General features: G+C 44.8%; 1 long non-coding RNA gene across 4 annotated transcripts in view; it reads right to left on the minus strand.

Annotated features, from left to right (window-relative positions):
• Positions 1 to 26332, minus strand: part of LOC149992035 (uncharacterized) — a 223208-nt gene that overhangs the window by 80641 nt on the left and 116235 nt on the right. For all 4 annotated transcript variants that reach the window (XR_016508447.1, XR_016508448.1, XR_016508446.1 and 1 more), the window contains exon 5: positions 24612 to 24707. This is a non-coding gene — a long non-coding RNA (uncharacterized LOC149992035). The remainder of the gene's footprint in view (positions 1 to 24611; positions 24708 to 26332) is intronic.

A 26332-nucleotide genomic window follows, 5' to 3' on the forward strand; every position in this document is an offset into this window, starting at 1 on the left:
CACCTAGCAAAGGTGCATCTTCTTCATCCTCTTCTCCGTTGTAGTCCCCAGCATGGTGCTAGCACATAATAGGTGCTCAATAAACACTGTCGAATTCAATGTCTTCGTGAGAAGACATGGAATTAGAAAAGGATCATTTACTTAAAATAAAATAGGAAAGATTGTGAACTTTGGCCACACCAGAATAGGCCAGGATTCAGGTTGCCTGACTATTAAAAATAAAATACCACAGCCATTCCAGCTCTGGCGGGATAAAATTAAGTACACAGTAAGGACATATTTTCTTATGAGAACAGGTTTCTGTTGGAGGCTCTATTCTTCCGTGATGGGGTAGAAAGGATCATTGTAAAGATACATCAACTTCTCAAACACGTGGTGAGCCTGCTCTAAAAAGAAGAGATGGCATCAATCTAGGTCCCCAGGCCTGGCCCCTCACACAAACACACCCTGTCGGGTCCCGCAGCCCAACCGTAAGATTCTTGGCTTGAGAACAGCCCACCATCCTAGAAGCCTTGCGTGAGGAGGAGAGCCAGAAATTTGGCATAAATACGGCCACGGGGCCTGGCAGCCTGGGCAATGCCCCATGTACACAAGCACACACACACACACGCGTGCGTGCCATCCCACCAGGAGTCCCCGACTTGGCTCCCCCACCACAGCCACCTGCAGACAGCGCAGGAATCCATCCCAGCCCCAGCCTTCCCTCCCGCAGGCTGCTTCGCCTTCCGAGAAACCAAGTAGGGGGCGTGGCAAGGGATCAATACCTCTTCTGGTGCAGACAGAAGGGTGAACAGCACTGTATTCATTCTGGACTCGGAGAATTGCTCCTTTTTACCTCGCTGCCTTGCTATTTATAAAAGAAATCTCAATTAATACTCAATTAGGGTAATTAGCACCCATGGACTGTAACTATAAGAACTTGGAATAATTTCATTTAATCTCTTTCATACCCGTAGCGAATATGACAACAATAAAGAGTTCCTTTCTTTTTGGAACTTCTCTGCCCATGTCCCTTCATGGGAATTTATTTACGAGAACCGCCTTATGGTACGTGCCCCTAACAGGTATGCATTTAAATGGTTTCCAGCGGAATTCTACTCTCAGGACCCCGGAGCCCGTGGGCTGCTGTTTCCCCTTTTGCCTCCCGCATCGTTACTTCCTTGCGCCCAAGCCTAATGCAGCATAATTGAAACAATTTTATTGTCTGAAGCTATTCATTCTAATGTTTCAATGACAGAAAATACTGGTCAATTTGACAAGTTAATATGACTTCGGTAGTCATTTGAACTCCTTTAAGCCATTGGGGGCTAAAATTGCTTGTCACCTCTCTTCACCTGTGAACGGATTTCAAGCAGCCTGCGAGTTTGTTGGGGGGAGGGCGAGAAAGTTTCTCACTGAAGAGCAGCTCTGTCGGGAGTAATTGGAAGTTTTAATAATTTTTGCAGCGCTGGGATCCCTCGCAAGAGAAACGCTTGAGGCTCCTGTAGGCCACTTTTATAAAACGCCCCTTAAGTTTGTATCTGGTCTCATATGCCCAAGCCTAGATACGTCTTCTCTCTCCCTTTCCGAATATATGAAACGCTGCCCTAAAAAACACTGACTTTGTTGCTAAAAGGATCAAAGAAGGTGAGTGGTTATCCAGGACAGCACGTAAAGGTCATTCTCTAAAACTCGAACACCGCACATAACCCGCTCGCAGTGGATTCGAACTCCCCACGGTCCAAAATAATCTCATACAACAAGCTCTCAACGGTAACCGCTTTGCAGGTAAACTGTTCAAAAAGCATTGTAATTATCTTTTTTTGTGCATTTCTGAGCCATTCTTAAGAGCTTGCAATAGAGTTTTAAAGTAAATTTATACACAACAACCATAACAGCAGCCCACCTTTTAAACTAAATAGCTTATGGGTATATTTTATCTAAACAGAGTTGGGACTGCATCGTGGGACCTTGTGTATTTTCCAAAGCAAACCCTCGATTCTAATGCCGTAGTGAAGTTCCAACTGGTGTGTGTTGACTTCTCCTTACGGCAGCAAAAGCTTTCTGTACAAAGGGGCCGGGGTGGGTGGGTAGGATTCCTTTATGAGGAATAGCTTTTACAGTATCCCATTCTATCTTGGGGAGACTGATTTGAACTTTGTTTCCTTGGGCAGCTGGTCCCTGGCCCGCTGGGGTCACCCTGTGGCTCCTTCTTGGCCGGAGGAATGCACACATACCTGTCTGCTTCCATTTTCCACGTTTCACGGGCCGCCCGGCTGAGTTGGCCGCGGCAAAGCGCTTTGTTTGTGGAAGATTCACATTTGTGCACACGGGGCAAGTCCCTTGCTTTGCCTGAACGCTGGCCTTTTGCCCCCTTAGGACAAGAGCATGGAACTAAGTCATAAGAAGCATGGTATTCAACTTGAAAAAGTCAAAACGGCCCTTAGAACTCTGAAAAGGCCTTTTCTGCACGTCTGCTGTTGTTCTAAAGAGAGAGAAATCCCATTTCGATGCGCACAAAGAAATAAGTAGAATAGATTCATTATTGCCCCCCACCCCCCAAAAAAGTCTGTGATGGAGTCTGTGCGTGGGTGTTTGAGAATATACAGTTTAAGATGTTTCAATGAAAAGCCATTTCATGAGTGTCTTACTGGCCAGAACAAGATGGTATCTGGGCTTGGATGGAGGCTAATGTTCTCTTCTCTCCCTTCCTTCTGAATGCTCAGACCCTGAACGTGGACCATACACGGCAAAAAGGACTCCTCAGAGCAGGAGGTGGCCTGATTATTAAACGGAACCACCTTCCTGCCTGTGGTGACCGGTTTGTCTGTGTTTAAAGTCCTGCACCAGTGAAAGGTCTCATGAACTGCCGAAGGAAAAAGTGGGGGGTGGGGGGGAATCAAAGTGCTCATTCGGGATACATGAGGGAGATGACAGAGAAGAAAAGCGTAGTTTTCGAGCCCCCAGAATTCTTGACCAAAGAGGCAGTTAGTCCCAGGTCTACATCAAAAGCAAGCAGTGTCCCATGTCGCTGCCAGACTTTGCTGTGATGTTTCGCCCTTGGCCTTGGAATAAATCAGAAGTCACATTAAAAAAAAAAAAAAATGATCGGCTATCTCTTTAAAATTAGATCATCACTGCATTAATATGCAGAATGAGTTGTCAACAAATGTACTTCCTCATACCCTCATTTTCACTTCTATCTATGAATATTTTAAAACCCTGATGTGCGCTTGGCCATTTGGGTTTGAAGCAAAGACTGATCACAGTGTAAACCCTTCATTTTTATCCCTTTCGCTGAGGGCTTCTTTTTCCCTTTTCTAGGGTGTCATTAAAAATCTGATGCCAAAGAGCCAGGACTTGGCAAGGTTTGCAATATAATTTGCAATCTGCAGTGTTTGCTGGCTGGCCCCCACCTGCCCCCCCTCTTTTTTTTTCCCCTTACCAGCCTGCCTGCTAGAGTCAATAGGGGGCATCGCTCATCTGTCTAAAAGAAAAATAGCCACATACTAATTAGAATTCTATTTGCCAGAAGCCTTGGAGTTGCTGTGCTTATAGATTTCAAGCTTCTTTTGTTTGAATTAAATTGCCAACTTTTTTTTTCTTCCTCCTTTGCAGTAGCCTGAGAGCGGGTTCTCTATTTGATGGGAGGGAGGTGTATGTGTGTGTGTGTGTTGGGGTGGGGGGGTTCCCGTATATTGGGAGAGTTTTAGCCGTGGCATCGGTGAGGAAATAAAAATGCCTGGGATGCTTTGCAGGGGCTGGCTCCTGGCTTCCTTGGGGTTGTTTTGGGGGAATTGGTAGTGAGCTAGGGAAGGTCCAAGGGCAGAGCCTAGCTCTGGCAGAGGCCGCCAGCCTGCGCCCCGTGCTGGATGCTGAAATTCTGGGGCAGGGGGATGCACGTGCACCCCAGATGGTCCCTGCTCAGGCTAGGGTCACAAAGCTGGTTCGTGATGGAGCACAGGCCCCCGTGCTCTGTTAGAGATCCATCCTGCAGGACCTGGGCTCAAGAGCGGACCCCGTTTCTATGACCCTTATTCCCAAAGTTCCCACGGTGCCTTCATCAAAGGTCTGCATGCCTCATGAAGAATATGAAAATAATATCCAGGTTCCAGAATAGTACCCAAATGTTTTGATGAGGAATCCTACAATAATTCAGCATAATCTTTTTGTCAGGAGTGTATCCCTGGATCTTGCAAAGACCTGGAACCAACCAGGAAGGAGGCTCCACCCGTGAATCCAACCTCGCAGATACTCAGCAATTTGCCTCTGAACTAGGCTAATATAAAGGCTCACCACAGCTTATTATTAAGTTAATTGTCCTTTGAAGCACAAGACACGGGAAGCATAGACCCTGTTGGGGCTTAAGTACACGACAATGAAATTTACAGCCCCAGTACAATTGTCTACAAAATAATGAGATATTTTCTATATGACTGTGTAAAGGCAAAGTTGTATGAACTATAATAAAATTGCATTGACTGCTAAAACACAGAGATGGGACCTCCTGTTTCTGAAGTAATTTTATGAGGAGGAAAATACTTTGCTATAAAGCAAAATGGCTCATTTCTTGCATGTTTTACCCTAGACATTGGGATTGGATTTGGAGTGTTTTATTCACCACTACTTCCTAAGGAAATATGTCTCTTCCTCCATGTTTCTAGAATAGGGTAGCTTATAAAAGTGCTAAAAACCAAAAAGGACCTTCATGCATTTTTTTTTAAAGGAAGGAAAGGAACCGTAAGTTCTATTGTTAATGCTAACCTCATATCTGCTTAATGCCTTTGTTTCTTTATGATAAGACAGTCCAATTCAAGAGAAAAGAATAAGATTTTATTTTTTGAACCTATTATCTGAGAGTCAATTTAAAGGTAATTTCTCAGCGACATTTGCTAAACAGAGAATCTTACAGTCTCACAACTATCAGGAAGCATTCCTTGGAATGGACACATTTTCACTGAAATCTTGAGGGTCTGGGTCCTCACTGAGCAAGAACTTCATTAGGTTGCTGAAGAAGCACACATTTCAGGACGTCTAGAAATTATTCTTTCCTATACTTGGAATAGAAATGGGTGGGTATACAAGCATTTCTTTCTCCTCTTTGTGCCTTTAAATTTCTTAATAGTGCTCCACGCTGAAAAAGCAAAATATTTGATGCTTCCGGTATCTAATAAAGAAAGCCCAGAGCCCACTCAGCTCACATCTCTTTGAATTCCTTTTCCAAGTCCAAGCCTCCAAGAATCCAGTCCTCCTTTATCTGTTCTGGTTATAAAAAGTGGCAGGAGGCAGAGTGGCAGAATGACCCACAAGATGGCACCTGTCACCAGGGGATTTTTCTTACATTCTGAAGGCCACATTTTGTTTGAACTGCCCGCGGCCTCTGTCATCTCCTGAATTTCCCTCTGTTCTCGGCTCTCTGTCTGTCCCCCTTTGGCGTGCAGGCCATGGCCGTTTGTCTGGCTTCGGAAACCTTTTCCTTCCCGGAGCCAGAGTAAGATTTTCCTGGGAAACCTGGACCCAGAATTAAGCAGCAGTAGCAACAACAGGGTCCTGGAGGTGGACCAAGGTAGCAGCCTTCTTAAACTTGGATCAGTGGTGGAAATAAATGTTTGAAGACTGATTTTCCCTGGGGCCCCAACTCAAACCATGTCTAGGCCTAGAGGTGAGGATGCTGATGAAGCTGTGGGTTTTTTATTTTTATTTTTGGCCTCTTTTATTATTTATTTTTTGTTTTATTTATGGATGTGTAGAGAGCGAGGAAAGGAGAGGGAGGGAAAGGAACATCGATTTGTTTTTCCACTTATTTATGAATTATTGGTATGTGCCCTGACCGGGGATCAAACTTGCAACCTTGGCCTATGGGGATGACACTCTAATCAATTGAGCTACACAGCCAGGGCCTGGAAATTTTTTGTTTATTTGCTTTTTTTAAGGCAAATGCATGCCAAGTGGATGTGGTCTTAGCCCTGGGCCACTGCTTTGCCTCCCTGGCTTGAGTCAGACACGGATCTATGCGTGCTCCCCCAAGTTGTTACTTTGCAAAGGAGTCCAAAGTCCACTAAAGGAAACAGACATGATAATGTGTTTGAAGAACCAACAGGTTTGAAAATAAAGGACTCCTCCTTCAAGAGAATAAGAACACAGAGAAGTGGGCCATGTGTTTGGTGAGAAACAGAAAGACCTCCTCCAGCCACCAGACCTGTGTGGTCCGGAGGAGGATGAATACCCAGGAATTCGTTAAGGAAATGATTAGATTTCAGTGTGTTGAGTCAATTGATATGTGTGTGTGTGTGTGTGTGTGTGTGTGTGTGTGTGTGTGTGTGTGTGTGAGACAATTGTGTAACTGGGCCAGCCAAAGGTCAGTTTCATTATCAGAACTGTGGAACGTCTTTAAATGTTAAAGTCATTAACTTATTAATAAGAGGATGACGATGAATATTACTTTATCAATATTCTTGGAAATGAACTCAATTCAAACAACCGAGTAGAATTGTTTTTTTCTTCCCTTTTCTTGGTCTCGTATTAATTAACTATAGCATTTAAAATAATTAAAAGCCAGGCTGAAAAGGGGGTCATGCTGCAGGCAGGAGCTGGGGTGGGGAGGGAGGTGCCCACTCTAATCAAGCCGTGGTGACTTATCCAGCTAATGGCCCAGCACACTGACAACCGGGGACAGTCGCCTTGGCCTCCCTCTGCCTCTTCCTGCAGCCTTGGGGTCAGGGAAGGCGGCAAAGGGAGCTTACCATTGGCAAGGCACAGTGACCCACTGTGCGATCAGATGCGGTGACAGCCCCGCCCCCCCGCCCCTGCAGCCCCCTGGCGGGGAGGGGTCTGCAGCTGCCCATCACCTCACACCGGTCCACTGAGTTCTCAGCATCTCAGGAATGGTACCCTGTCATTAAACTCACCTGCAGCTGGGGTTGGAAAACAAATAAGAGAAATGCGTCGCATGTCAAGGGCAGCTAACATTGGGGGCCGTTTTATAATCCTTTTCTGTCCTTTAAGTACATTGCTGTTGTTTCCCTCAGTGTCTTGGGAGCATACCATTGCTTTGGCTTCCTTTAGCTCCCATCCCATTCACTTGGGAGTCGTTGTGAAGGTCAGCCAGACTACATTAATCCTGCCTCTAGTAAAAATTTACTCCTCGGGAAGAAATGGCAGGCCTGCACAATAATAACACGTGGGGGACCAAAAAAAAAAAAGCCACTCATTATTTATTTTTAAAAAGCAAGAGTAATGGTCTTTTTTGCCCATTGCAGAAGTGCTAGATGCAACGCCCTGAGTGCATGTGAGTGCATGTGTGTGCACGTGTGTGCATGTGTGTGTGTGCGTTATTACAGGCGTCCTGTCCCTGTGTTGTCTCCCTGCTTTGCTAATTAGCCTCGGCTTTCTGCACAGGAGGACAAAAAATAATAATAAATAGCATTTTCACAGCCCTCCGGTGGAATCCCACTGAAACCCTTCCTTCGAACTTGCCTCCTGCTTCCTCCTTGTGTTTGATGCTGATCAGCCCTCCCTAGATGGGCCTTTTCTTCTCTTCCCTGAGAGAGTGAACCACGCAAGGCAGGGGAGGGGCCGCAGCAGGCCCAGGGCCGGGCAGGAGAAGCCGAGGTCCTTACTGTGTGTGCATTTATCTGTCTGTGAGCAGGAACTTGAATACCATGCAGCGAGACCCTCCTCTCCCTTTTGAGCTGGGCACAAAAACAACCTCATGAAGTCAAACAAGAGGGCAAGAGCTTATCTCCCTGCCCCTCCCTCATCCCCGCCGCCACCCCCTCCACAAATTTATCAAGAGAGAACTTGGCTGCGGGCTTACGAAACTCTCACGGAGGGGACAAGGTGGAGATCAAATGCACCGTGGCGTAAGGAGACGAAGCACAAACTTGGCCCAGAGCTTGGGGACAATGATGCTCCAAGATTAACCCACCCTCTCAATTAGCACCTCACACGAAAATCCCCACAAGGTCATGGGATCCGGGCTCCAGTGTGGTCAATCAGCGCTGCCGCCTCCATGCGAACCGAGATCGAATGTGGAATTAACACCAGTCCCCGAGCCCTCGCTCACAGACTCACGTCAGATTAAGCCCTTGCCGGGAGAAGATATGAAAAGCATTTCTAATTAGGGTCTGAGGTTACTGGTTAAAATGCAGTGGAGCCGTCGCCCAGCCATTCTTCGTCTTTTTTATAATTTTAATTAAACTCAGATACTCTTTAATTCCTACCTGCATAGATTTAGTGCTCCTCGGATGCAAACCTGATAAAGAACATTTCTGATCCCCACTTAGCGGCCACGAGGACTTATTAAAGTGGGGGTGACTATCTCCAGGACTTCCAGGAGTCCCTCTGCAATAATTACTTTCCTATCAAACGCAAAGCATAGTATTTTTCTGTAAATAGGTCCCCCCCCCCCCCCGTGAAACTTTGATTTCCCTGCTCTCTTGAGAAAAGTGTAATTATATCTTCCCTGTGACTTCAGCAACCAAGGAGCTCAGTGAGAATGCTTTTTCTTGCACACCCCAGCCAGGGCTCACGTGGCTTACAGAAACTTCAGATGGACGCTGGAGAGTTGTGTTTCTTCCCAAAGGTGTCACTCGTGCGACGAGGGTGTGTTGCCCCTCGGAATTATTCAGAATTCCACAGTGTGTCAGAGTCCCGCCACTGTCTGATCCGAAGTCTTTGTCTTTGTACCAATTTTTAATATCTCCGCCTGCTGATCCTGGAAGACATCCACAGCCTCTTCAGCATATGAAAGCCTCGTGCCTCCGAAGTCCGGGTCTGAAGAATCCAGCGTCCGTCACAGCAGGCTGGCCCCAGCGGAACCATTGGAACAACTTCGGGATTCTAGAATGTGTCATCCTCTTTTCCTTTCCGGGGCCTTTCGGTAGTTCTCCCAAAGGTGGGTGCAAGGAGCCGTTGCTTCAAATATATCGTCCCCATGTCTTGTTGAAATCAATGCAGTCTCAACGTTATCCAAATAAGTTCCCATTTTAAGGACTTGCGGGGGAACTATCGCTTAACTCAGCAGCGCCTCGCAGGCATACGCCTCCCATTCGCTGGGTTGGAGCAAAAACAACATGAAGACCGAACGGGATCTCATCTGACGCTCTATTTTTCACTTAAGGAAAACGAGTTCGAAGAAACGACAGCAGAATGAAAGGAGCTTCTGGTTTTAACTCATTGGATAGCAATGTAAACACAAGATTTGGAAAAGTCTAGAACCGCAGAATTAAAAAGGAGCATTAGGGATCACGGAATTTAGAATTTTGAGTGACTAGACTAACGTTTTGGTTCTCTCTTCTCTTTTTAGCTCATCAGCCCCAGAACTCAGAGGTTCGTACCCAAAACTAACTAAATGCTCAAGTGGTCAGCTTATACCCTGGGACCACGGCGTTAACAGGGCCATTTACAGAAATGTTCTAGAAGGTGCTTTAGACTTGGCTACAAAGGACTAAGTCTTGCACGAAGCCTTTTGTCTGAGACGTTGGCCCTAAAGCTGTGGATCTGGTCATGTTTGGTACAACAATAGATTTTGCTCTCATCTGGACAACCTGCAGAACATCACTTCGTGGGGCAAGGAAAAGTGGTATTGGGGTAATACTCTGTCCTCCTCAATGTCTCCTTTCTTGCTCTGCTCCTTGTTGTCCCCACTGCCACCATGGACCCACCTGTCACCTCTCTTATTCGGGCCTCTTTTATTTTAACATCTTTCTCCTCCATGACATTCCACGTTAGCCCAATAATGTTGTCTCCCTAAGAGGGACACGTCATCTGTCCATAACCATCCCTGACTTCCCCTTCTTACAGGATAACTTCACATCTGTCCCCTAACCATACTTCTTATCAACCTACACAAAGCTGTCTTTCAACCCTGCTGGTCGATTATATGCACAGAAACTTGGAATATGCCCCGACGTTTTATATCTCAGGATTTTGAACGGCAAAGAAGCAATATGATCAAGACCATACTAAGAACAAGATGTTAACATCTCATTTCCCGATTTCCTAGCTGGGTGACCATGGGCAAGTCACTTAACCTCTCTGCGCGTTACGTTGCTCATTTGAAAAATGGAGATTGCTCCCGTACGTATTCACAGAGCTCATGTGAGAAATCAGTGGCTTATTACACGGCAAGACTGGAGAACCATGCCATCCCTATTGCTGTATTTTAGTATTACTCGGCCACTCTTCTCCTGCCTGGGAAGTTCTTCCCTCCAGTATCTGCCTGTTGAAGACCAAGCGGTCCTTTAAGTTCCATATCTTCCAAGAAATCACCCTTGGTAGCCTTGCGCAGAGTCGGAAACTCTACCACACATTCCTACCAGCATGTAAGATACTCTGGCACTTATTATAGTGGTCTCTACGGCTCAGTGGTTCTCTCTCTATATGCCATGAGCTCTTAACAATTTGTGGGTAAGTTGTTCTCAAGCGACGAGTGAAGATGCCTGCTCTTTCTGGAGGGTTGGGTTGGGGGTGTCAGGACTGGAGGGTGAGCTCCTGGAGTGCAGCCTCCCTATTTTATCTCCACTTCTCCCGTAGCTCTGAGCACAGCGCTGTGAGCAGATGCTTGGTAAATGTTTGTTAAATTAAATCTCAGGCAATTTGCTTCGATTTACTTAGAACTCCCTGGGTAAGTAATCAGTTCCTATACCATTCAATGAGTTTTTAATAGCATTTACATTGGACTCTCCATATAGGTTAATCAGAACCAGCTCTTCTAACTCCCTGGCCTTATACTCGGGGACTGAGACAGGCAGACTTGGGTCAATGCCTCTGCCCACCGTCACGGAGGCTGAAAATGAGTGGAGGACGCCCTGACTCGATGTGAATGCCTCTTCCATTTGCAAAGCAGCCGTTGTAGAAAAAGGCTCTCTGACGGGCCAATTGAGGCAAAGATTTTATTCTCATGGGACTATGTATTTCCAATGAAAGATCAGCGGCCTAAATTGTGAAGGTGGACTGATTGCTTTGCAGAATACTCCACGCCTTCAGAATTACACGGCAACAGTACAGGAGCTGTTGAAAATTTCCCAGGACCTCAAAATCTGGGGTAAAAAAAAAAAAAGTAAACCTGAAGATTAGCACGAATAGTTCTAACTACCTCTGCTCTATGTATGTTATATGTGGCCTAAACATGAGTGAGATTTCCTTGGAATTTTAATTTCTTTCCTGTTATTTCTTTTCCTTTGGCAATTTCTATTAAGTTCCACAGTAGTCAAATATGAGAAAGAACAAAATTAGATGTATAGGCCCAGGGGTAAACAGAAAAACAAAGAAAACTTAAATGGTGGTTAAACATATATAGACATAGATGTAGATATAGTTATGTAGACATGTATATACAGATATTGATATAGTTATATATATTTATATAGATATAGTTATAGATATATAGTTATAGGTACAGATATACTTACAGATATATAGTTATCAATATAGATGCAGTTATATAGTTATAGATACAGATGTAGATATAGTTATATAGTTATAGATACTGATGTATTATAGCTATAGATATATTTATAGATGTATTTTCAGAGAAATATTTTTTGAGGAGCAAAGGCTGTTTCTGGGATCCATCTATCATGCGACTGGCCGCCTATGGCATGTTTGTTACAAGACAGAAGAAACAAGTTTCGTGCAGCTCAATATCCAAGACACAAAAGAACACTTGCCACTTCCGTTGTCTGTATGATGCTCAGGGACACTTAGGGACACTGAGGGACACAGTGTCTCAGGGTTTCTGCGAGACTGCGCGGCAGGCATGATCACCCCTCCTTAGGCACTGTGAGCATAAAGGCAGGGAGGAATGAAGGCAGGGCCGGCCAAGGACAAGCTCTGGCTCCTCCCAGGCCAGGAGATTTGGGTCCTGGTGACAGGCTCCATTGTCACTCTGCTTCCCTGGCATCCAACCTCAAAGTCACAACAACTCGCCTGCGCTGCCTTTCACTAGATGAGCAGTGGGGTACGATCTTTACCGACCCAACCCCCATGTCCCACTACGACCTTCACTTTGGGCGGTACAGCTTCACACCCAGAGGAATGTGCCGGGGCAGAAAGAAGTTGGCCCCAGAAGTGAGTATCAGAGACAGGTGAAACCCAAGTCCGCAGGGCTTTTCACCTGTGTGTAAATGTTTAGCCAGGCTTAACTCCGCCAAGCACACGCCTACGAGGGGTCTTCCGCATACCTTCCATCCAGGCACCCATCCGTGGGCCCCAAGGACTCAGGCTCCCCTTTGCAGATTAATGACTAGAGGCCCACCCAGGTTAATATATTTCCTGCTTGCTGAATCTGATAGTCTCCATCTGATATATCATGCATTAATGTCCCAGGGAGCTTAACTTGCTGTAATAGAGTAAATATGAAAATCACAAAAGATTCTCTGTCTTGGAAGGGCTCTGTCAAGCAAAATCTGCATAAAGCAATATTCGGCAACACAACAATAATGATAATATAATAATGATAGGCAATGCTCTATTCGATGTGTAATTAATATTTTAATTATTGTTCTCTGTAGTATCTGCATCCCGCCGAGCAATGTAACTGGGTCTTGTGATTTTCAGAGATGACAAGATTACTGTTATGAGTGATCTAGGATACATGTATTTATTTCTTTTTTTTTAAATTTCTAATATACTTTCTTTCTTTTTTTTTTGAAATGTATTTATTTCTTAATGTTATTAATGCAACTAATGACACTGCCTTGCCCTGGCTGGTTTAGCTCAGTGGATTGAGCGTCGGCCTGCGAGCTAAGTGTCGCTGGTTCGATCTTCCAGTCAGGGTACATCAGAGAAGGAAAACTCTGACTCCAAAAAACCTCCGCTGCCTTGCGGCATACCTCTTCTGGGGAAAGGCTAAGGGAGTAAACCCCGACAGAAAATCCGGAGCCGGAGTCCCTAAGGCGGTTTGACGTTGTAGTCAACACCGGCAACTCCTGCGGCGCACCTGAAGCCAAGCTGTATCGACTCCGTCTTTCCCTTGGACCCTTCAGCTGCGAAGAGAGGGGGGGTCTGCTGCATGGGCAACAGCAGACCCTCCATATCACCCTGCCCAGGCTCTGTAGCTTCAGCTCCACTGGAGAGGACACTCCAGCGTCATCGCAAGATGTCGATTCAACACGGGAGGAGACAGATACCGTGTCACTCCCGAGTCGGACTGCACAGCCATTCTCGGCGGTGCAGATAGACACTTAAGAAGCTACACCATCGTCTCTCGAGACGGACGGCTGCCGACGAATGACACTGCCGGTGAGTGGCATTATAAGGTAAGGAGGTGGTTCATTCTGATGACTCCACTTGGGTCCCTGGAATTGAACATTTCACATTGATTAATAATTTATCTGTGGCTGAGGCTGACTTTTTGTGTAACCTAATTGTCTATCCATGTATATATTTTATGTCTGCTAAATTATTTTTAAAAGCTCTAAAAATAACTGCTCTATTATCCCACACAGGTAGTTCTGATTGAGATGGATAGAATTTTAGAAATTACCAACATTAGATTATTTGTTTTTAGGTGCTTTGAAAATTTTTTTTATTGATTTTAGAGAAAGGGAAAGAGAGAGACACATCCATTGGTCACTCCACTTAGTTATGCAGTCATTTTTTTAAATTCTTGTATCTGCTCTGACCAGGGATCGAACTTGAAACCTTGGTGCATCAGGAAAATGCAATGTTCTAACCAACTGAGCTACATGGCCAGGGCCCTTAGGTGTCATATACATATACATATACATATGTATATGTATATATATATATATATATATGTGTATATATATATATATATGTATATATATATATATATATATAGCCTTTACTGGCAGAGAAAATTATAAACATTCACCATCTCAATCTTAGCCCACACGGAGATTATCTGCTAACCTATGGAACATTTTCAAATACTTTTCAGTTCTAAGTTTCAGAGAGTTCAAAAGTTCTAAGCTGCCTATAAACACTATGATTTTTCTCGTGATGGAGAACTATACTGTTGAGTATGGTAGCTCCTAGCCAAGCATAGTTACCAGGTACTTGAACTGAGGCTATTCTGAATTGAGATGTGCCACAAATGTCAGATACTTTCTGGGTTTTGAAGTCTTAGTCCCCCTATAAAAATAAAAAATAAATTAAAAAAAACAGACCTCATTAGTAATGTCTTAGTGTTGATTACACATTGAAATGATAATATTTTGATACCAAGCTAAATAAAGCATTATTTAAACGTCACATTTTTTCCCTTTTTTACCCAAGGACATGCTTATAATGGACATAGTACTTCTCCTGAGCACCACTGCTCTGGAGTTTAGTCCCCGTAACAAGGTATCCACCCATTCCACACAGGAGAAAACCGAGGTCACCAAGACCGTGTTGCTCCAGATGCCAAGCCTGTTTCCTTGGAAACAAGCCTCGGAGTCCGGCGGTGGCAACTCTGTCCTGGCGCAGACCCTGAGCTCAGCCGCGGACGGAGAAGCCGAGGACCACAGCACCCCACCGCCTGAAGGAATGTCCCAAATAGGCCTAAACAACGGCAAGATGGGCCAGCAACACTCTTGGTCACGTACCAATACTCACAGCTGCCGTGTGGCACTGTCCCTGACTGGGGACAAGGGCCAACTCTGGCTGAGCTCGCTCTGCAGAGAAGGCAGACCTGCATCGCGCTCCTCGGCCCCCTATTTGCATCGGTGACTGGCACTCTATTAGGGTTGGTATCAAGGGGGCGGGATCTTGGTTTGCCTGGATTTGGGGCTTTCACGCCTCCTGATTGACAGCTCCTCGTTGTGAAGCGGTCACCCGCGCGCAGCTGCCTGCCTCTCCTGTCCGCCTTTCTGCAGCGGTTGATGCAATTCTGGTTTTATTCATCAGTCCCCTTGAATAACAACAACCTCCAGTTGGGGGGAAACCTGGTGTCACCGCGTGGGCCCCACAATTGGCATGCAGGCTCCGTCCGGACACGCGCTCCGCGGCACCTGTCTGCCAACTGCCAGGCGGCCGGCAGATCCCCCTCCCTGACAAGGTTTTATTTTCTCAAATTATCTGTGTTTTACTTCACTTTCATGCTCAAAGCAGGCCGCATGTCTTTGATATGCCTCTCTGTGCTGCGTAACGCCGGTGGCACCGACGTGGGGAAGCTGGTCTGCAGAACCTCCCTCGGCCCGCGGCTGTGACTCTCTGCTGCTTCGTGGTGCCTTTGATTGCAACACCAACTCTGATCATTAAACGCTGATCAAAGACGGCTTGAAATCAATGGCATTACGCTACGATGATATGGGTGGGATAGGTGTTCTGGATCCGCCCCTCCCCTCATAGGGGAAAAGCTACCAATGGCCTCAGCGTGTGTCTTTGAGGGTAATTTTAATGAAATGCATGGGGCTACTGTGTTCGTGCCTTATATTTCTTTCGAAACTTCAGCTCTTTATCTTAGGATTTGTATGGGGCTACTTCTGCCTTTTGGGAACATTGTACATATAGAAAATTAAACGTTTAAACATAAATAAATAGCTACACAGACAAGAAACTGACAAAGATGATAGCTAGCTTGCTAGATAGACAGCAAGTGAATTAAAGGTTTGAGGGATTTTTAAAATATCTTTAAAAAAAAAATTTCAGTTAAGCAAAGACATATCTTCAGGGAGAATTTTCTTTCCCACCAACAGTCAAGTTCTCTTCAAAATATGTTGCCTTTCCCCTGCCTGCTGTGGCTCAGTGGATTGAGCGTCAGCCTGTGAACCAAGTGTCGCTGGTTCGATTCCCAGTCAGGGCACAGGCCTGGGTTGCACGTCAGGTCCCCAGTTGGGGGCGCGAGTGAGAGGCAACCACACAGTGATGTTTCTCTCCCTCTCTTTCTCCTTTCCCCTCTCTCTAAAAATATAATAAAACAAACAAATAAATAAATAAATTATTTTTTTCTTAAATGCTGCCTTTTGTTCTCCCAGGAAAGTCTTCTCAATAGCAAATTTATTTGGATTATTTGCCTCTGAAATCAGAGTTTTCATTTGTAATATTGATAAATTCAATGGAGATGCTATATCATTAGCCAAGTCCCAGAGCAATGAAAAGATTAAAGACATGCTTCGGGATGGGGCATTACAATCATTTCCTGTTCAGCTCCTCTGATGTCAGAACAACTGAATCAATGCAAAAAGTTGCTTAGTATTGTCTTAGAACCAGGCTTCGTGAATGTGGAACAAGATGATGGCTAAATTCCTTTCTTCTGAGGGTTCTTCAACTCTACACTCTCAGATCGGATCACGTACCAAACACTGAGCATGCTCAATAGGCTTGTCTTACAAAATAAAGGCTGCACTTAAACATTTGAAGTGTTGAGAGAGAGAGAGAGAGACAGAGAAACAGAGAGAGAAAAAGATGTGCATATGCTATTCATTGGCCTCACGGGTTCGCCAGCGGATCCCACTTCACAATATCCATACCTTCGTGGGAAACTGAGCTGCCCTGTGACCGACGTGAACCAATAAAATATGGCACAAGTGAGGCTGCCTGATGTTTAATACCAACGTCCTGATATGTCCGAGAAGCTTCTGTTTTTCTGTTTCTAGAAACCAGCTGCCAGGTAAGAAGCTGACTGCCCTTAGATGACCGTGTTTTGAGGAAGCCCAAGTAGCTTGTGTATTTGCCTGGAGGAGGAATGAGGCCCCAGCCAACAGCCCACAGCTGGGACCCCAGCTAGAACTCACTGCCAGCCACGTGGGAAGGGCCATTTTGGAACTTGCAGGCCAAGAGACACCAGAAGAAACGCCCGGTCCACTCACAAAATTATGAGAAATAATCTAACATGGTATGAAGCCCCTAAGTTTTGGAATAGGTTGCTCTAGAGCCATAGAGAATGATATGTATTCACTGCTATGGGAATACACAATAGAATAAGATGTAATTGTTTTTCCTATTTGCATAATGACTGGCATATATTTGTACACATGAATATATGCGTGTGTGTGTGTATAAACACTACATTCTAACCACAACAGCAATAAAAAATCACTTGCTTGTATTTCACTCTTTCTGATTCGGCTTAAGAACAAAATCACATTCCTTGCACTCTTGAGCATTGCGACAGGTATGAAAGGCGTTACATTCTTGAATTAATAGGAGGTGTATTTGCATTATAGGGTTCCTAGGAGAGATTCAAATCAACAGACTCATGAAGACACTTTTTGCTCTAGGCCAAATGGCATTCCAGAGCAGACCAGTTAAACGGAGTGGGATTCATGCTCGCCAGGTTCCGGGACTCAGAACATATGCAATGACCATGTCTGATGGGACAGGCCCTGACTGATAGACAGACGCCAGCTTCTGCCGTGCAGGAAGACTCCGGGCTCCAGCCAGCCCCGGCCTGCATCTGAGCCGATGTGTCTCCCTTTGAGTACGACTTCCTCTGGGAGATGACAGGAGTCTGATCACGGAGCACCTCTCTCTACGTTTCTTCCTCATTCATTCCTTCCTCTCTCTTTTCCTCTCTCCCTCTCTCTCCTTCTCCCTACCTACCTCACCAAATGAGCAACACCACACAATTTCCTCAGCAGCAGCCACACACACAGAGGTGGCCCTGGCTGGTAGCTCCTGTTAGTTAGAGCATCGTCCCCATACGCCAGGGTTGTGGGTTTGATCCCCGGTCAGGGCACATACAGGAAGCAAATCAAAATAAATCACTAAGTGGAATGAAAAATCCATTTCTCTCTCTCTCTCTCCAAGCTTAATGTTTTTAAAAAGCTTTATTAAAAAAAAAAAAAAAACAGGAAGCTGTATTTCTTAATCTTTTCTCACATGCTAGCTGAGGAGAGGCTTCTTGGCAGAATTCGATGTGGCGCAAGGTTGCTGAGTGATCTGCATCTCAAAAGCGAACCCCAATTATGCATAATTAGAAACACTTCCTCTCCTGGTCAATGCAAAGGTTAATCTCACAGGTCTTCTTTCTCCGCTGTCCAGCTGTTTACTAGAAACTTCCATCCATAAAACCTCAGCGGCTGACATGTCATAGTTCCCCAAATAATAGCTCATCTGATATTATTGTCAAGCTGGGCAGCTTTCTAGAGATTCAGCTAAAAGCATCCATATTGAAACAGGGAGGAAGTCACAATGCAGGTGGGGTTCTGGTCCGCACATGTGAGTAGAAGGCTTTAGCCCCAGGTATGGAGTTGACTATATGCTTGGATGTGGGGACAGGAAATGGGGACTCCTTGCCCCTTTGAGAGCTGTTGCTTCCTCCCCCTCCTGCACAGATGCGCTTCGTACAGGGAATGCTGCTCCCTTGGCCTCACTAGGGTGTTTTGCTGAAGGCGCTCACCCTCTGCTTCACTCTGTTTTATTGCCTGGATGCATGCGCTTGGTCGCAAAGATGCCACAGCAGGTTTGGGCTATTGCTTCTCCTTAGACTCCACACATGGGCCGCGGAGCCTCCACGCATCTGGCCAGGCCAGAACAACTCTCCCAGCCAGCTCTTGCTCCCTCGTCCTCCAAGCCCAGAGGAATCTCCAAATGTCCCAACGTGGGAGCAAACCAAGGCGCTTATCCATGAGAGCCCAGAACGGAAATCCAGTGTCGGTCATCCAACGATTGGGTCTCTTTCTGCTTTTGGATCACTGCAGTAGTCCCTCACTGTATCGCGGTTGACTTACCGTGGCCTCAGTGTATCGCAGGAGTTTTAAAAATATTATATTCTATTATTTATCACAGATTTTTCTCTATATCGCCGGAGTTTGTGGCACTGTATATGTATGTTGTTAAAGTGACGTAGGTTTAAGAGTGTAGAATAAATGTAAGGTTCCTGCTTCCCGGGGTGTCTGGAACGTAATACCCACGATAAGTGAGGGAATACTGTATTTCAAAGGAGAGAGCTAGACAGCAAGGGGAGGAGGGTGAACCCGAGGAGAAAGAACGGGAATTAGCTGATGGAAAAACACAGACAGTGGGAGTGTGCTCAGTATTGAGATGGGAAAGCACACACACTTAGCCCAGTGGCTTTTGTGTATCAGTGATATGGTATTTCTGGGCAATTCCTTTCTGTCGTTGTTTTTATACATTGAGCTCTAAAATTGATTTACAAAAACATAAAATAAAACCCTACTGATTTAGGACTGAAGGAAATCTGGTTCATTTCCCTGCAGAACTTTGTGTGAACAAACCTCCTGTCTGTAGAACGGTCTGTGGGTGTGTATGTCTATAGGTGTTAAGCAGTTATTTCGAGAAGGAAGATTTTTTTTTTACCCTCGATTCTAGGGGACAGGCCATGCCTGTGTATGTTCCCAAGAGTCATCAATAAGCTGCTTTAAAATCCAATATTGAAAGGAACCCCAAGGCTAATGTTTCAGGTACAGTGGTTGCTGCCTCTCTTCCTGAGACTTCATTTTTTAAGTATCAGGAATTCTTAAGGTTTAAAACATTTGCATAACAGGATGTAAAAACATTTCTTTTTATCCTAAGTATTTATACACCTTGCCAAAGAAGGCCACTTTGATATCACGAAGCAGCTGTATTGAAATTTAAACATCACATAACTTCAGGATGTGTGTCTACTTTAAACATCGCTTTATAAACTTTGCTAGGCCCGCAGAGACCTCAGTAAAATGTTCATTCATATCTTATTAACATTAGTGATTCCTTTTAAAAATTAAAGTCGAATCTGAGTGGTTGAATAAAGGGCAAAATCTTGCTTGCAATGGATCAATAAACTTCAAGACTATCAGAATATTAAGATTGCCTCGGAATCCAAATATCTCGTTTGGAACACCGTAGGGGGTAGGGGGAGGGTTACACAGGCCCGTTATGGAGGGATAGATTACAGCAGCTTTGGGCACAGTATTTTGAGAGACACCTTAGCCATGAGCTGTGTGGTCCAAGGACTGACCATTTCTGCTGCCCCTGAGGAAATCTGCGGGATGGCGTCCACACAATTAAAGCTGACTGCCCCTGATAAGTAAAGGCATTGTTTAAAACTCAGCACTGCCTTGAATTTTTTCTTTTCTTTTCTTTTCTTTTCTTTTTTTTTTTTTTGCCTTTTGAGGATACACTCCGGACATTAGAATTATCCTAGTCAGTTCTTTTCCATTTACTTGTATCTGCAAGGCTTGGCTGGCAAGCTAAAAGGCACTCACATATTCTCCTCACTCCAAACACATTGAAGAAAGAATGTAAGGGTATTGCAAGTATATTTTCCCAAGCCTTTCTCTGTTTTTCCTTTGTTTGTTTTTTTTAAGCTGGCTATTTAATGGGGACGGCTACTATGTCATTCACAAATTATCCTTCATATTTTTTTTTAAAAGGAGGGAAATCCATCTGATGTTTTGTGAAGAGTAACTCTGCAACTTCGAAGGACTTTTAATTCAGACCCTTCATAGAAGCGATGCTCTAATTCCTGTTTTTAAGGCAGGAAGTCCATACCTGAACGTGCCACTGAGGCTCTGCTGGAAATGTTCTAACCTTATCAGTAGCCACCGCTAGTCACTCTTGGCCTTCACACCTTCCTCGGTGGGTGTGTGTCACCTATAAATGTGCCTGTCTGCGTTCTGGAGAACACTCTTATCTCCACAGACCACTTTTTGTCCAAGAAGCTCTCCTTCCATTCTTTTCTGAGGGCTGCCATTCCGCCCCTAGCAGAGTGACACCTTTGCTCACTGTCCCCCCCGGCTAACAGACGTCTCCTCTCTTCCCCGTAAACTTCTGGACACTTGACACTGTCCAACGGACGGTGACGAATGAGATGAGGAGGTTCTGGCTAGCTCGGGCCCACCTTGTTTGCTTCATGCCTCAGATACTTCGGAGATGAAGTCAACAGGACTTGGTTCTGGTTTAAATGTGAGAAAGTGAGTGGGGAGGGGTTGTCAAGGATGCCTTGCAGCTCTTCTGGATTGAGTAACTAATTGGCAGGGCGATGGGGTCACATTCTGTAGGAGGGCAGGTGTGGTTTAGATTTGTCATGTGTGGGAGATAGATTATAAGTTAGGTGTTGAGTTTGTCTTAGGAAACACCCAGGTGAAGACAGAGTCAGTCACAGCCAACCTGGAACACTAGACGCTGGTGGGGGCGGTGTGGTGTTTCTCATGGTCAAGTGTCAGATTGCTGCTTATCCCACAATGTACATACTCCTCTTATTCTTTTTTTTATCCTCACCCAAGGACATGCTTATTGATTTTACAGAGAAGGGGAGAGAGGGAGAGAGGGAGAGAAACATCAATGTGAGAGCATTGCCTCTTGTACGCGTCCGAACCGGGAATCAAACCCACAACTTAGGCATGCGCCCAGACCAGGGATCGAACCCCCAACCTTTTGGTTTATGAGACAACATTCCAACCAACTGAGCCACACCAGCCAGGGCGCTCCTCTTATTCTTTATGCAGCAGATAAAGATAAATAGCCACGGATCCTTCCCTTCCCATCCAGAGGTGGAATGCATTGCTCCGTTTTCTGAATCAGGGTGAGACAGGGCGGCCCATGATCAGCAGCTGTCCCTCCAGCAGAGGAATGAAGCTGCTTGCACACAAGGGCTTGCTGTACCCACAATGCTCCTGCTGCCACTGCCACGGACTAAGTCCCGGTTGCCTGCTACGCGGTGAGAGCCACGTGATGGTGCAAAAAGCCCACACCTGGCCGACTGCCACTTCTGTGTGCAAGGCGACTCAAGTCAGCCGCCCTGGGCTGGGGCCGAGGAGCCACTTGGCTAACCCAGAGAATTATGATGGAGGGCAGCAGAGTCTGCAAGCGCTTTAAGTGCCTGGGCAGTGGAGATCGGCCACAGGAAAGAAAGGGCTCTGCCCCACTCATGCGGAATCTGGTCGCGCTAAATGACCGCCGAAGGTCCTTGCTCAGAGCTCAGACACAGACACGTGACCACAGCTTTGGTCTACGTTAAGTACAGATGCATAGTCCTCAAGGCATTTTGTACATCTTCTAGACAGGGACGGAGGTTTAAAAGGCCCTGAGACTGTACCACTAATTCGGGATGAGGGAAAGATGACACAGTCTTCCCTCACTTATCGCGGGTATCACATTCTAGACCCCCCGCGATAGGTGAAAATCCGCGAAGTAGGAATCTTACATTTACTTTAGTATTTATATATATATTTTCAGGCTTTATAAACCCTTCCCACAGACTCATAAACCATTCCCAGTCCCTTATTAACCTTTTCCATACTTTTCTAAACACTACTTACATTCTTAAACATATTCTACACTCTTAAACCTACCTTACTTTAACAACATACACACACAGTACTGTAAAATCCCGCGATATGGCGAAAAATCCGCGATACATAATTAAATATAATATTTTTTAAAATCCCGCAATACAGTGAGGCCACAATAAGTGAATGGCGATATAGAGAGGGACTCTACTGTACCCAGTTTCTCCGACCCTTGGGACGTCGGGTCTCCGTAACCATTCAGCCAGTATTTGGACCTCACCTTTCCAAGTGCCTGACACAGTCACCAACTACGTTCACCTCCAAATGAGCCTTGAAAAGCAACCACACACATTTTTAATAAGGAAATAGATGTAAGGAACCTTTCGGATGCATGACCCTGTGATTCATTGATTTCTGTCTTCCGATTACACCGCAGAAGCTCTTTGGCTAAGACACAACTGTTTCTGATGTCTACATTTATGCCAGTTTCAGGCCATTTTCCCTTTTGAGTCTACTTTTGCTTCTAGAAGAATATCAATTTTCCCATCTCTTTGGTAATGTGATAGCAAAATAAGTGATAAGGCTTAATTGTCTCTGAAAGAAAAGCTTTCTTAAATGTATCCTGTGTATGATACGCAACATATTTAGAGTTTACAGTAAATAAGTTCTCTCAGGAGGAAGTTTTTAAAGGAAAAAAAAAGTGAATCTAAAAGTCATTTCAGCAGCAAAGTAGATGAAATTTTCATGGTAGTCACAGAGCATTAGATCGGATTGAAGTGACAGAGCAGAGGTCAAGGAGGGGCTGACATTTTTAGCCCCCAGAAGAGCAATAAAATCCAACCATACTTAAAATCATTCATTTTAAATGCTTTGATACGAGATCCAAACCCTCACGGCTCATAACAGGAACTTCCAAACACCAAGCCTGGTAAAACAATAAATTCCATCCAGAGCTCAACAGCTCATGAAAAATTATCAACGAAGTTCAAGGCAACAGAAGGAAACGGGGGTTTCCAGGTTCCTCTGAAGGCCTATTAAAGCCCACAAGCAAACTTCTGGTGTACCCTCCAAAACATCCCCAGGCAGATGTGGTCCCACAACTGAACACGCTGCGTCAGACGACCAAATGTTCATTTCTAGAAAGAGAGGCAAACCTCTCAGCTATGAACGTCCTCATTTTCACTCACTCATCTCAAAGACACAGATGGAACTTTTATTGCCATCCCCTTTTGAGGTCCTGAACTCCTACCCGAGGGGTGTTGGCTTCAGGGCCGTATAGGTTTGCTGTATTATTGTGTCTTGCATTTAATGACAAATGGAGGTACAGCCCGCCCAATGTCAGAAATTGAAGAGGGATAGAAATCCGTAGGGAAAATGACCACAGGTGGATTTACTGTGACCAAGGATGTGCATAGGCTTAATTTTGGTGTGGCTGCGTGCATAGGCTTAATTTTGGTGTGGCTGCCCAACTGTGTCCAAAAGGACACGTTCTGATGTGAATATACTTTGTCCCGTTCAAAGGTATTATTTTACATCAGTTTTCAAAAGGAGGACTCTGTTCACCATCCAGCATCACGTGACACAAAATGCCCTCTCTATATATATTTTTAAATTCCTTGCAATTATTTCCACTGTGTCATCCTCTCCTCCAAAGTTACAGAGCTAATTAAGTACATTTTGCTCAACCTGGGTATCTATGGCAGGTCATGTGTGTGTACACTTTACCCTGATCATGTTATAAAAATAGAATTGGGGACCTGGAAGTCGAGGTAGAAATTATTTTTCCAACCCTCACATTTGACAGATGAGGACACAAAGGATTTATCGTATGTGACAAGGGGAGGCCAGGAAAACTCCAGGGTCCCCATTCAGGGTCAGGCTTCTCTGCTCTCATGAGATCGCCTCTTCCCCAATTTTGGAACCTATTAGGCCCCAATCAGAGGATATGAAGCCAAGTTTAAACTTATGTAAGAGTCATTTTAAATGGCTTATAATGGGGAGGGGAAAGGTGAGAAAGACTGTGGTTTATGCATCTAACTGCCATAGTGACAAATCATAAGGTCCTCTATAAATTATGCTTAACAAGCATTTAGGGTATCAAAAGTTACAGCAATAATAACAATACGAATGGTTCTTCTCTGATGAGGTATATCAGAGTATCTTTTAAACTCTTAAATTTTTAGACGTAGAAAATATTTCATTTCTGGAGAGGCCGGACATGTAGTTTTCTGAGGAATAGAACACTTTTCTTGAGCAAAACTTATTGCAATGAATATAATAATGTTTTTACATAGTATTACAATGGTAAGTCAAATTATCTCCCCAAGTTGAGAAATTCTCCCTCAAAATGTAACTCCCTTCAGAGACTTCTGGCCAAGATGGAGGCATCTCCTCCCACAACCATTAAGAAGAAATACAACTACCTCAAAACTAAAAACAACAAGAACCACCGGAAAATCAAACTGCATGGAAGTCTAACAAACAAAGCTATAAAGAAGTAACACTCACCAAGACAGGCAGGAGGGCTGGAGCCAGGGCAGAGAAGATGCAGTGTGGTGGCTGTGGTGGCAGCGGTGGCAACAGCAAGGCAGTGGCTGTGGTGGGCTGGTGGAAAGAACAGTCACACATTATAAAAACTGGGAGGGACACCTGGGGATCATTCACAGTCCCAGGCCAGACAGCACAGCTCACAGTCCCAACACAAGGAAAAATAAAGGCTCATTGTTTCTCATTGTGAAAACAAGTGGGGGTTGGGGCGGTGGAAGAAACTGCCGGTCTCTCAGAAGAGTCTGTTTAGAGACTCCCATGGTCCTAGAAGGTTGACAAATGTCCTCACTCTGGGAACAACAACCAGGGCAACAGCTAGAGGGACGCCCATACAGAAAGTGAGAGAGGTGCCTGGAAATGGGGCGAGTGCTGAGCAAGCAGCATTGTTCCCTCTCTGACCCCCCATACGGCACCACAACATGGTAAAATGGGTCACCCCGCACTGAGAAATACCTAAGCCTCCGGCCCTTACAACGTAACAGTTGCAACAGCTCTACCTGAGACACAGAGGCAAACACAGGATGTGGTCAAGTTGAGGAGGCAGAAAAGTATGGCCCAAAAGAGGGAGCAGATCAAGGTTCCAGTGGGAGAACTAAGCTACGAGGAGGTAGCCAACCCAACAGATGAAGAGACAGCCAACCTAACAGACACAGAGTTCAAAACACTGGTGATCAAGATGCTCACAGACTTGACAGACATGCTTGAGTACGGCAAACACATAAGGGAAGAAGTGAAGGCTATACTAAGTGAAACAAAGGAAAATCTACACAAAACCAATGGGGAAGAGAAGGAAGCCAGGGTTTAAATCAATGATTTGGAACATAAGGAAGAAATAAACAGTCAACTGGTATAGAAGGAGGAAACAAGAATTGAAAAAAATGAGGAGAGACTCAGGAACCTCTGGGACAACTTTAAATGTACCAATATTCAAATCATAGGGGTGTCTGAAGGAGAAGAGGAAGAGCAAAAAAATGGAAAACTTCTGTGAAAAAATAATGAAGAAAAACTTCCCTAATTTGGCAAAGGAAATAGACATACAAGTCCAGGAAGCACAGAGCATCCCAAACAAGCTAGACCCAAAGATGACCACACCACAACACATCATAATTAAAATGCCAAAAGCTAAGGATAAAGAAATAATCTTAAAAGCAGCAAGAGAAAAGAAGAGAGTTACCTACAAAGGGGTGCCTATAAGACTATCGGTTGATTTCTTGAAAGAAACTTTGCAGGCAAGAAGGGGCAGGCAAGAAGGGACTGGCAAAAAGTATTCAAATTGATGAAAAGCAAGGACCTACAACCAAGATTACTCTAGCCAGCAAAGCTATCATTTAGAATGGAAAGGGCAGATGAAGTGCTCCCCAGACAAGGTAAAGTAAAGGAGTTCATCATCACAAAGTCATTATTGTACGAAACGTTAATGGGACTTACTTAAGAAAAAGAAGAAGATCAAAACTATGAACATTAAAATGACAACAAACACAACTATCAACAACTGAATCTAAAAATTAAAAACAAAAACAAACTAAGCAAACAACCAGCATCATAGCTATTGGGGATCATTTGGAGGTTTATCAGCTGGGAGGGGGAGGGGGAGAAATGGGGAAATGGTGCAGGGACTAAGAAGCATCATTGGTAGGTACAAAATAGGGGGAAGTTAAGAATAATATAGGAAAGGGTGAAGC

Source organism: Furipterus horrens, unplaced genomic scaffold (genome assembly GCF_987537825.1).
Source record: "Furipterus horrens unplaced genomic scaffold, mFurHor1.1.pri manual_scaffold_16, whole genome shotgun sequence".
Classification (NCBI taxonomy): Eukaryota; Metazoa; Chordata; class Mammalia; order Chiroptera; family Furipteridae; genus Furipterus; species Furipterus horrens.